Source organism: Protopterus annectens, chromosome 4.part1 (genome assembly GCF_019279795.1).
Source record: "Protopterus annectens isolate FY-2018-M chromosome 4.part1, PAN1.0, whole genome shotgun sequence".
Classification (NCBI taxonomy): domain Eukaryota; kingdom Metazoa; phylum Chordata; order Ceratodontiformes; family Protopteridae; genus Protopterus; species Protopterus annectens.
This window is the reverse complement of record NC_056734.1, coordinates 982,374,778-982,386,887: the sequence shown is the minus strand read 5'-3', so window position 1 is coordinate 982,386,887 and position 12,110 is coordinate 982,374,778. Positions and strand designations below refer to the sequence as shown.

At 38.5% G+C, this 12,110-nt stretch overlaps 1 non-coding gene across 1 annotated transcript; it reads right to left on the bottom strand.

Moving 5' to 3' along the window:
- Positions 1-11,183: 11,183 nt before the first annotated feature.
- Positions 11,184-11,255, bottom strand: TRNAG-UCC. The gene has a single exon. It is a non-coding gene; the product is annotated as a tRNA-Gly (tRNA).
- Positions 11,256-12,110: the final 855 nt, after the last annotated feature.

The window sequence follows — 12,110 nt, the reverse complement described above, 5'->3', positions numbered from 1 at the left end:
GATGACTTTTACTTCTGCAGAGATTGTGCATATTTACTTATACTGGTGAACTGTAGAAGTTTAAGTAGACTTTTATGATGGAAATGTTCTAAATTGGACTGTTTTGTCATTATTGGTTCATGCATTTTGTTTCATTGCTCACTGGAAAAATGTTCAAAACAATACATTTAAAACGTGCTCTAACAAGTGTACTGTATTATACAAGGAATATAATTTAATGCAATCAAGAAGGTGTATCAAAGAACACATGTACGTTTCATGAGCAAGGGGCCTATGATTTGAAAGCAGCCCAAAGGTATTATTTATCCAGCAAGGGCCAGATGCATTTTCTTTTAATGTGGGTTTCAATGCTGTTTCAATGAATATGAGTTTCAAGGGCAGAGAAGTTTTAATGCTAAGTCTATTTTTATTGTGAGACTATATTGCTTTGTTTAGCAGATGTCTTAGTGTGTGTGCGCTATAAAATGTAAAATAAAAGTTTTAAATGAAAGCCAAATAATCATTGTAGAAGTAAAGCAGTATGCACATTGCAGGGGTTATGCCAAATGGGGCAAAATAGCCAAGTAATGGGACATTGGAATGGCTACAAAGGGGAGGGCTGTGTATGGGGGCCCCCATTCGACAATGATTTTGTGAGGCGGGAAGGGCAGCAAACTCAAAGACAGCCCCGGCCAACACAAACTCTAGCTACGCTACTGATCAGTAGGCCATGGAGAATGACTTTTGGAGGTCCTAGCAAACTATAATATTCTTTTGCTAAGATTAGTATATTGCCTACCATTAAATGCCCTACTTTTACCACAAAACCCACATACTGCAAGTCACTAAAAACAAAATCCTAACATTCATCATATTCTCCCTTCCCAGTGAACATCATTTCTACACATTAAAAAAAAGGGTTACCATTTATTACATTGTCTGGGGCCATATTTTGGTTGTCTGTTCTTCAGTTTGTGTTTGAAAGTTGGCATCCCACACTTCCATTGGAGTGGGCGGGGTTGCATAATTATGTATGCAAATGTTATGTTAATCAGCATACAAATTTGTACCTATTTTCATGAGCCTTTGCCCAGACTTTTGATGTTTCCAGGTTGAGAGGTAAGGCTCAGAACTATGTGGACCTGCCCAAACTTGTAATATGCTGCATATAACTAAGCCATTACTATCTCTACAGACTCAATTTGACTGTGTAATCTCCTGTCTCCCCATACCTGCTTCTCCCCAAGATCCTTTATATAGCAGTACTGGCCAGCTTGAAGAGACAGCAGGCTACCTTGCCTTTATTTTTTTTTAATTTTATTAACTCCATACAATATATAACATTCACATGCAATCATCATGCATGATGCACTATATCTCATTGGAAGTTGACTGGTTTGTTTCCTACCCTATCCCCCTCCTTTTTTTCCCCTTTGGGTTCAACCTCTGCTTCCCCCGGTAGGATTTTCACTCTTGTAGTATTATAACACCTCTTTTCATTGCTGTTGCATATCACCTTCTTTCATTCCTTTATTCTAGTCAGTTTTTGCCATGTTCTCCTCAGTTCCAGGTGTCTGTTGTATAGTGCATGTTCCCACACTGTTTTTGTCTGCTTCCAGTTTTAAGTGATGATGATTTTATCTTTAGTCCTCAGCAGTCTGATGATGATCATTTCCCTTTCTCTCCAGGTGCTGTGCTCTTTTTTTATGCCTCATGTACATAATTCCCAAGTAAGCTCTATTCTTTTTGATATATGTCTACCCATATCTTCTGTGCCTGCTTCTAGACTTATTGTGCTCACTCATAGTCCCAGAATATGTGCATCATTCTTGCATCTTCCTCCTGACCCACCTTTCTGCCTTCCTTTATCAGTCTTATGGGGGTTAGATACCATTTATGCAGTATTTTCAAGCTTTGATCTCCCACTCTGTGTACTTTCTGCATGTGTTTCCTGAATTGTCTTCTACAAATATCCTGTATCTCCCTTCCATCCTTCATCCCATTACAAATTCATTCTCAGTCTCTCTTCTTTGACCTTGGTCATTCCTTCTGTTAACACTTCATACATCTGTTGAATTCTTGCCACCCTAACCTCTTTTATTTGTTCCAGGCTGCCATCCTGTATTTTTGTTCCTTCCTGCCTGTCCTTTTTTCCTGTTGCTCTCCCCATATTCTTTTTAAACCTCTCCCTAAGTACCAAGTAATTCCACCACTAGGCCCCTGATATTCTGTATTTCTGTATTTTCCCATCCATTGTTTTAAAACTTTCCCCACTATATTCCTTTTGAGCTGTTCCACCTCTCTCCCAGATGTTTTCATTTTTTTCTTCATCTTTGCCTGCCACCCTTCTCTTTCCCACAGATTTTGACATTCCTTTCCCCCACTCCATGCATCCTAGTTTTTTAGTGCTGCTTTATTCATGTCCTTTAGTAAAGTTCTCTCTCGCTCCCTTAATCTGCTTTGCTTACCACCTTCCTTCTCTTCTGTCTCTATCCTGTTTAGATCATACATACCAGTGCATACATTGGGGTATATGGCAAAAATAGTCCCCCTTTCATATTCATTTTCATTTTTGCCTTGCTTAATATTTTCCCTTTACCCTTATTGACCTAGTAATCTATTTCTTTTTGCATTTGTTATAGCCTTTTGTTCTTAGGGTCTATGTGTATGTTGTGAAATAAGTGAAGGATTATTTGTAGTATCATCATCTTTGCTGCATTAATTCTCTATAGCGCTATTTAAGCCCCACCCCCAGAGGGTATCCCTTATCTTTTTTCCACAAATTCCTCTCTGCTGTAGTTCTGACAATGTTCACAGCATAGTGCCCTAGATACTTGGGGAATTATGCCTCCTTTGTCTCACCTATTCCCCCTCCCTTTTCTCCTAATCTTACCACCACTGTCTTTTTGTTGTTGTACCTGAGTCTATTTCCCTAAACTTCTCAAATATCTCTCTTATAGTTGCTGCAGCCACATCCTCTGACATTTTCATGCAGTCATCTGCATATAACAAACTGAGATGTTATCCCATCCTTTTTTTCCAAGCATTGTTAACTTGTGTCCATAACCAGAACCTTGATCACAAGTTTGAGCAGGCCTGTGGATAGTGGGCAACCCTGTCTGGTTCGCTTTTCTCCTTTGCTCTGGATTTTGGTATTCATTGGTTTGGAGTTTTTTTTGGTTTCTTTGGTTCTTGTTTGATCCATGGCTGAAGAGCTTGATCGATCCAGCTTTTCGGATACGCAGAAGATGCACAGTCACTCAGGGTGAATTCAAGCAGGTGCTGTCCCTTTTAATGCAATTAACTAATGCATTAAGCACTAAGACCACTGGTAATCAAGAGAACAGACCTGGTTTAAAAGACTGGTTTCAAAGTTCCTCTATTCCATTGGGTGGCACCCATCCACAGGAGCAACAAGCTAGAACTCAAGGCTTAAGCAACACCAGAAATGGCAATTTTAACTTTACTACATGGACTGAAAAGCAATTCCTCTTCAAACAAGGTACCTTTGTTAACAGCAGTAATTCTGACAATTGTGCTGAGCATAATTTTAAAACTTTAAATGATAAGTTATATGCATACAAATTGATTACTTAAAGGAGTGTCCCTAAAGCAGGGCTGGAAATGATAGAATGCATGGTTAAGGACTATGAAGAAACTTCCTGTCTGTTAAAAGGGAATATGATAATGTCTTTAATGAGGTGGACCAATTTTGTATCAAGATAGTGAATCATAAAATTAAGAAACTTGCCCATTGTTGGGTAGGAATAGGCAAAAAGAACAATCAAGATGGTCCTCCAGATTTTCATGAATTGTACAATTATTTGTACCTCTTCCAACCATTTATCTGAAACTGTTCATGGTGAATGTGTGGTAGTGAGAAAGGGTAATTTTTGTATCTACAATTTTACTGATGTGAACTCTTCACCAGAGGTTTTCAGTTTGTACCCAAACACAATGTTGAGAATCTTGCTTTGTATTTTAAAGATCACACCCAGATTGTGGAGTGGCTGTCTAGACCTAGTACTTTTAATCCACCTTTGAATCCATTTCTAAAAGTTTTTGAGGAATTGGTAGAAGCTGATTTAAGAAATCATTGCACTAATAGGCCAATTAATAGACAGGTTCAGAGAAGAAGACATTGGGGTGATGAAGCCGGACAAGGGTGGTGGCACTGTTTTAATGTACAACATGGTATATGATACATTCATTTACAACATGTTACAGGATACCGAATGATATGAATTAATTTCCAGAAATGAGTTGAATTGGATCATTTGTTACAGGGAGCCATTAATGAGAAGTTGTTCAATTACCTCTATGTTAAGAACCCAAGAATCGGTGATATTTGGGATTCCTAAGACCACTAAATTTTAGACCTATTGTTGCAGGAGCGGTGGTATAACTGAACCACTGGGCAAATTCATTGATTTCAAATTTGCATTTTCACTGGACCATGGGAATTTTTGAAAGGTATCCAGAAAGAATTATTTAAGCCTGACCTGCTAATGGTCACTATTGTCAGAGTGGAGTTATTATCCAGCATTCCACACTATTTAGGTTTGGAATGCTTTAATGACAAACCTGGATGGCAATACCATTGGATTATTGGTGGAATTTATGGAAATTATATTATAAAATAATTTCATCTATTTCAGCAATGGGGACTGCTTGTGCCTCCAGCTATGCCAGTATTGTTTTGCACCATTGGGAGAGTGAATTTATTTTTGGGTCAGGTTCATTAGTCATTACAAAAGATACCTGGATGACATATGTTTGCTCTGGAATGGTACTTTGGACCAATTTCTCGATTTTATGGATTATATTAACTCCAGCACCTTTTTCTTGAAATTCACCTACAATGTAAGTCATGAATCCCTGAACTATTTAGACATTACTCTTTCCAAGGACATTTACAATGGTATTTTCCAGTCCAAAGTTTATAGAAAAGAGTCCTTTTCGAACTCCTATTTACACTTTGACAGTGGTCATCCTTTTAATCAGAAAAAGGGATAGACAAAGGACAGTTACTCAAAAATGTGTAGGGTGAATTTTTTCTAGAAGAGGTGGATCTATTAAAGCAGCTATTTGGAGAAAGAGGGCACTTTTGGTTGATGAGTTAGCCAAGGAGGTCACTATGTATATTCCCCTTTGTTGGGGAAAGGGACAACACAGAATACTGGTTCAAAATCTTTGGGGAAGTTTGATTCTCACAATAGCTTTGTGTACACTTTTAGGATTCTTCCCAGGTAGAACAGTCAATTTTAAGATTTTGGCCTATTCTGAAACAGCATGAAGAGCTCAAGCAAATAATCAATGTTAGAAGGAAGGACAGGAATGTCAAAGGGTTATTTGAAGGAAACCTAGAGTAGGTGGTAATTTGCCCCAAACCTGGGACCTACAGTTGTGGAGCATGCAAGCAGTGCACCTATGCGATAGTGTATTATTCATCCCATCAAGAAGATTTAAATTTAGGGCTGAATATTACTATAACTGTGGGGTGAAGGGTGTTGTGTATTTGGGTTTTTGTATACAATGCTGTAGTTTCTATGTGGGTAAAACCGAGAGAACCCTTAGAAGAAGGATTAACATTTATATGAAATTTCTAAAAGAAGGACACTAATGCTTTCTACAATCATCTTGGCACATGTCCTAATATGCAGTTGAGATTTATGGTTTTAGAGCAAGTTCTGCAGGACAGTAGAGGAGGGGACTGGGAGGCCCGGCTTGAGTATAAGGAGCTGTTGTGACAACTTAAACTGAATGCCACAAAACCCCCAGGCCTGAATGACAGTGTCAGCATTGCTAGTGTCCTTAAATTAAGAAGGGCTAAATTATAAATTATAAAATTACAATTTATAAAACTACAGTTTTTATGGCTGAGTCCATTTTATACAACAGATAGTTTTATTTATTTATTAACTAATAAATGTCATCACTTTTTGTAGGTATTTTTTGCATACAGTGTATTGAACACACACACTGTGATTGTATAGGTTCTATTTATTCATTTACCCACTTTAACATAGATTTTTAAAAAAAGATTTTTAGGATTGATTAATGATACATTAATGTTTTTCAATGCTTTTTAATGTTTATCAATATTTCTTAATGTTTTTTTAACATTTTATTGTTCTACAGAAGTGTTTTTATCACTGCATGGCTTACAATTTCTTAAGAGCATGGCTCAGTGGTTCTGTTTGCACTAGGTTACCAATTAACAATGTATTTGCCTATTAACTTATTTGCCTATCAACTAAGCTGTTAACACATTTGATCATGTGATATTATTACTTGTAGTATATAAATCTGTGTTTTTGTGAGTGCAAACTCATCTTGAAAAAGCCTGGTACTGATCCAGGCGAAAGCGCTTGATCTCATATGTTTTTTGTCTTTTATTTTGAATAAATTTGGCAGTGAGCTACAGTTGAACTGGTTCGCTTTTCTCCTTTGCTCTGGATTTTGGTATTCATTGGTTTGGAGTTTTTTTTGGTTGCAACCCTGTCTGGTCCTCCTCTCTAGCCTTGCCTCCTCAGACACTCCTCTATTAATGAATATTTCAGTTTCTGGGTCTTGGTATATATTGTCTGTATTTAATGAATGAACTTTTCCCCTACCAATTTTGCTACAGTATCATCCATAGGAATTCCCACTTCACTGTATCAAAGGTCTTCTGAAGGTCAAAGAGCACAATACCACCTTTCCCTTCCACTTTCTGTTCCTCCATATGCATACATTCCAGCAGGTCTGATAATTTTTTTTGGACATTCATTCTGTTCCTTCATGAAGCCATTTTGCCCTTCATGAATTATTGTGGCAGTACTTCATTCTTCCTACCAATATCTTTGCCAAAATCTTGATATCTGCATTAAGTGATGGTCCTATAATCCCCCCTTCCTCCCTTTCTCCTCCTCTTTTAGGCATCATTGTTATTCTGAATCTCCTCATACCTTTAGCTATGTTGCTTGAGTCCTGTTTTCTATTGTATTCCTCTTCTTGAATCTTCTACATTTCCTCCCATCCCCATATGTCGAACTCTAGAGGGAATCCATCTGGCCCACTAGCTTCCACTCTTTCAGCTTGTGGATGGATATCCTTATCTCATCCCTCGTCCCTACTGCATTCAGGTTCACTCTTTGTTCATCTTTCATTTGTTTCAACAATTTGCAAAGTACCTCTTGTCATTCTAGGAAGGTCCAGTATGTGTCTCCCTGGAAAGAGGTGATCAACAGACCTAACTTGATTCACCAATGCTGGTCTATACCTCTCCTTCAGGGGCTTCTGCATACCAGACAAAGCCTTTGATATTCCTACTGTGCTTTTTTAGGCAGAGTTCATCTAATGAACAGCCCTAGCTAACCAACAAATCAAATCACAAACTTGGCATCACGGTGCCCCTTCTGAAAGCCAGGAGTCTTAATAACCAACTGCCTGATCTGGAAGCACTCCTTCATCTGGAATGAGTCCACATTTGTGAAGTGGCTGAGACATGGCTCAAATGCAATGAGATCACCCTTCCCTCCAATGTCTAGGTTTTGGAAATGGTGATGTCTTAGTTTTCATCAGGGATTTCATCCTTGCTGAAGTGATACTTGGTGACCACCCAAGTGAGCTCATTGAACACCAACTTGCACAAGGTAAGCTATACCTTCAACTTATTGCCTATCACAAGTCCCCCTCCATGGGCCCACATGACCATATTAAGTTCCTACCATTCATAGAAAACATCACTATTAGAGCTGGATCTCTAATCGGCAGCAATTTCAACCATCCCTCCATAGACTGGAGTACTTATACTGCTAATGTCTGGTATGCACAGTGCTTCTTAGACTGGATGAGTGTGAATTCCCTGATTCAAACTGTGCATAACCCCACAAGAGATAAAAATAACCTGGACCTAATTCTCACAGATCTTACTCCTATCTGCTCCTTATCCATGAAGCATCCTGTGCCATGGTTACCAACTTTAGAGACTTCAGAAAAGCTAATCTTCTACAATTTTTTGACAAAACAAAATTATCCCATGTTAACTGCTAATTGCAAAACTGTACTGAGATATGCAACCCCCTATGTCAAGGATCTTCATGCTCATTTAGATAAATGTATATTGATTTGGCTTTATGAAAAAGACCTTTGGCTTTTCCCGGTTAGGGGTTGCCACAGCGGAACTCCAGTCCGCTCATGATTGGCAGTGAATTTTTACAGTGCTGAGTTGCCAGCCCAATGCCCAACCTTCAACGAAGGCACGCCCATTCACGCTTACAGCTACCTGCATGTCTTTAAAGTCACTCAACCGCAGGGAGGACATGCAGACTCCACACAGAAGGTGCTCCAGCCGAGAACTGAATGGGAGAACCTCTTGCTGTGAGGCGACAATGCTAACATGATGAAATACAGGTGCAACTTTAATAACCTCAAGTGGTTAGTACATATAAATAAAATCTACAACAGAAGGAATATAACCGCTTATGTTACCTTGAAAGGCTAGCACCGCTCATCACAAGCAGAATGTAAAAGGCCTCATCAAGATAATAAAGACCGTTATTAGGACCAGCAAAGCCTCCCATGACCATAGGCTTGTTACCGAGGCTAAGAATAATTATAAGTCCTTCTTCAGCTACATTAGAAAATGAAGGAATAGTTTACATCACTGCTTAGAACTTATCTATAATGGCACCTTCTGTTCAAATCATAAGGACATCACCAATAATTATTTAACAAATTATTGCAAATTTCTCCCATAAAACTCTCATTGCCACCTCAAATATACTAGACAATATTCTCCCCATTTCCAAGGACTATATCCTAGAAGTGCTCTCCAAGACCAAAAATACTTCTTCAGTGGGTCTAAACAACATTCCAGGTTGTGTTAGTATCAAGCATGCCTTTACTGATCCCCTCTTTAAGTTGTTCAGCATATGCCTTGCTACAGGCAAATTGATCATTTGGGCACAGGAGAATAATTTGCTGATAAATATATCAAAAACTAACCATGAGATTTGGGAGACATAAATTGAAAGGTGAATATTAATACAGCACACAGTGATTGAAGCTGTAGACTCATTTAAGGACCTGGGTATGTGGGTAGATCCAGTTTTAAGTTTTTCTAATCATATCAACCAATTGGTTAATGATAGTTATAGACTATAGGTTGTATAAAAAGATTTATAAAGCCTAGGGAATCAGAAATGATGAAGACATTGTTTGTTAGTTGCATTAGACCCAAACTTGAGTATGGAATCTTCTTCTTTCGGCTTTTTCCCAGTTAGGGGTGGCCACAGTGGATCACCTGTCTGCTCATGATTGCAGTGGAATTGTTATGGTGTCAAGTTGCCAGCCCAGTGCCCAACCTTTCACAGAAGGCACACACATGCACGCACTCATGCCTATGGCCAATTTAGAGTGTCTAATCCACTTGCAGAATGCCTTTGGGATGTGGGAGGAAACCGGAGCACCCAGAGGAAACCTACATGACCACAGGGAGGACATGCAGACTCCGCACAGAAGGCACCCCAGCTGAGAATCGAACAGGAGAACCTCTTGCTGTGAGGTGGCAACTCTAACCTCTGCACCACTGCTGCTGTCCTAAACTCAAGTATGGAACGACAATATCAAAATCTTATAAGAAAACAAGCATGAATAAACTGGAAAGATTACAGCACAAATATACCAAGGGCATCCATGGATGTGAAATTTTAAGTTATTATGAAAGACTAAAATATCTGAACTTGTACAGTGTCTCATACAGATATTTTAGAGGAGACTATATTCAGACATACAGGGCATTTAGAGGCAACTACCTCTGGGAATGCTTGGGGTTATCAAAAAGTAGTAGAGAATTATCAGACAACCTATGTAATTGGTTCTCTGACAGAGCAGCTGATGCACTAGTTTAGATATTTTTAAGAACAGACTGGATGCTTACTATGGGAAAAAGTGTTTGGTATGTTGGCAGGCTAGAAGAGCATTAATGCCCATGCTGGAAATATGTGTATGTATGTATGTATGTATATATGTATAGGCTGTGTTGTCAAATAATGGCACACTGCAGTGGTGATGCTCCTTCATAAGGATCACTACTATTTTTTCCCCCAAGTCTCTGTCTCATGAAAAAAACAACATTTTAAATCCTTCTCTTCTGAAAATACAACCACTGAAATCACTTCTCACAGCAAATTATTATTGATGATAGTGGATAATAATCTTAAATTTGACCAGCATATGCAAACTTGCATAAGAAAAACTCATCAAAAACTAGACTTGCTTTACAGAGCCAAAAATGTTTTCACTGACTCAACTAAAACTACACTTGCACTACTTATATCCTCCCCACATTTCCTTATGGTGCCTCAGGCATCACAAAAAATCAAAACCTGAACAATGCAATAACAAATTTGCTAAATTTTCAGAACCCACCATTGTATAGCACCAAAAAGCCTAAATTGGTTAGAGCTACCCCATCAACAAACATATACTCAGCTTTTTACTATCAATAAATGTATCCAGCATCTATCTGCTTGTCCGGCACTAAATGACATTCTATACAATTATGTTTCAGTCAGTCATTATGATCCGATGTTCACAAACCTATCAAATCTGCTTGGCATTGTCTATGCTTGTACAACTTTGCTCAGGCCTAGAAGTCCTTACCTGAATCCATCATACAATATCCTCCCTCCCATCCTTCAAAACCATCCCAAAAGACTTCCTAGCCAAAACTGTTGCTGCTAAAAATCAGGATAAACTATTCCTAAATGTGAACAAGTACCTATTCATACCTTACATCTTCTTACTCTCCCTTTTTCACTCACTTCTTTACTTCTGTCATTTTCTCTTCCCTGGCTTTCTCTTTAAATATACCATGAGCTTCAGTTTCTTTCAATTGATATTGTAGTTCCTGTTGATATTATACTAACTTGCCTTTAATTTCTCTATAAATGGGTTAACATTCCTCTAAGTATTAAATCATCATATAACTTGTATAGGTTCATAGGTTGGTACTAGGCTATCAGCTCTAAGGATAACCAGCCTTTGCAGGACTTGAACCCAGGACCCTGTACACTATAGTCACAGTAGTTAACCACTAAGCCATCACAGCAGTACAAATAAACAGCCATGCAGGTCTCAAACCCAGGACCCTATACACCATAGTCACAGTAGTTAACCACCAAGCCATCACAGAATTACTAAATGTACAGACTTCTTGCACTGGCCAGGAATCAAACCCAGGTCAACTGCTTGGAAGGCAGCTATGCTCACCACTATACCACCAATGCTACAAATAACCTGCTTCTCCAAGGCTCAAACTCAGGACCCTGTATACTATAGTCACAGTAGTTAACCACTAAGCCATCACTAGATATGTTCTTAACCAGTGTTTTCATATTATGTATAATTTGGTATAATTAACTGTAGATGTGTTTGAATTATTTTTGAAGATTGTAAAATTATTGTTAAAACGTTTTGTAATACTGTGGAGCTTTTCTCCCCAGACCTCTGCTGAAAATGGACTCTTACCCAGTCCGACTTTCCCGGTAATCGTATGTGAATAAATACATACATACATAAAGATGGCCCCACCACTGACCCAAACAACTATAGATCCATTAGCCTTACTAGTCATATTTACAAATCCATTTATTACTGATTGTATCCATGTATAGTGTAGTATTATATCCATGGTCTTTCAGAAAGCCAAACATTCAGAATAGCTTTGGAAGGCATTTGTGCAAACAAGAATTTTCCTTTCTACTCTTCACTGCTGTATTTAGGTGACTGTCTTCTTTGCAAGCCCAGAATCCAACTATACAGAACCCATAAAGGGATTTGTGTGCATTCCAAAATCCATCTGTGGCCCCTCTTAAGGGTTTGGCTTCAGAATGTGAGAAAGATCACCGCCATACAAGATGTCTAGTTTTAGAACCAGTGATGCATGTAAAGGTAGGACAAACTAAACAGACCCAGTCTTTTTCTGCACATACAAATTCCTTACACCAACATTTCATCTCTCAAGAGTAGAATGCAGGCTGTCTTTCTCTATTTCACTCATACCTGCTGCTTAATTATAACCCTTTTCAACCCTTATCCTTTTTCCTGTAGGTGATGAGAGCATATGCACTGAAGAAGCTTTT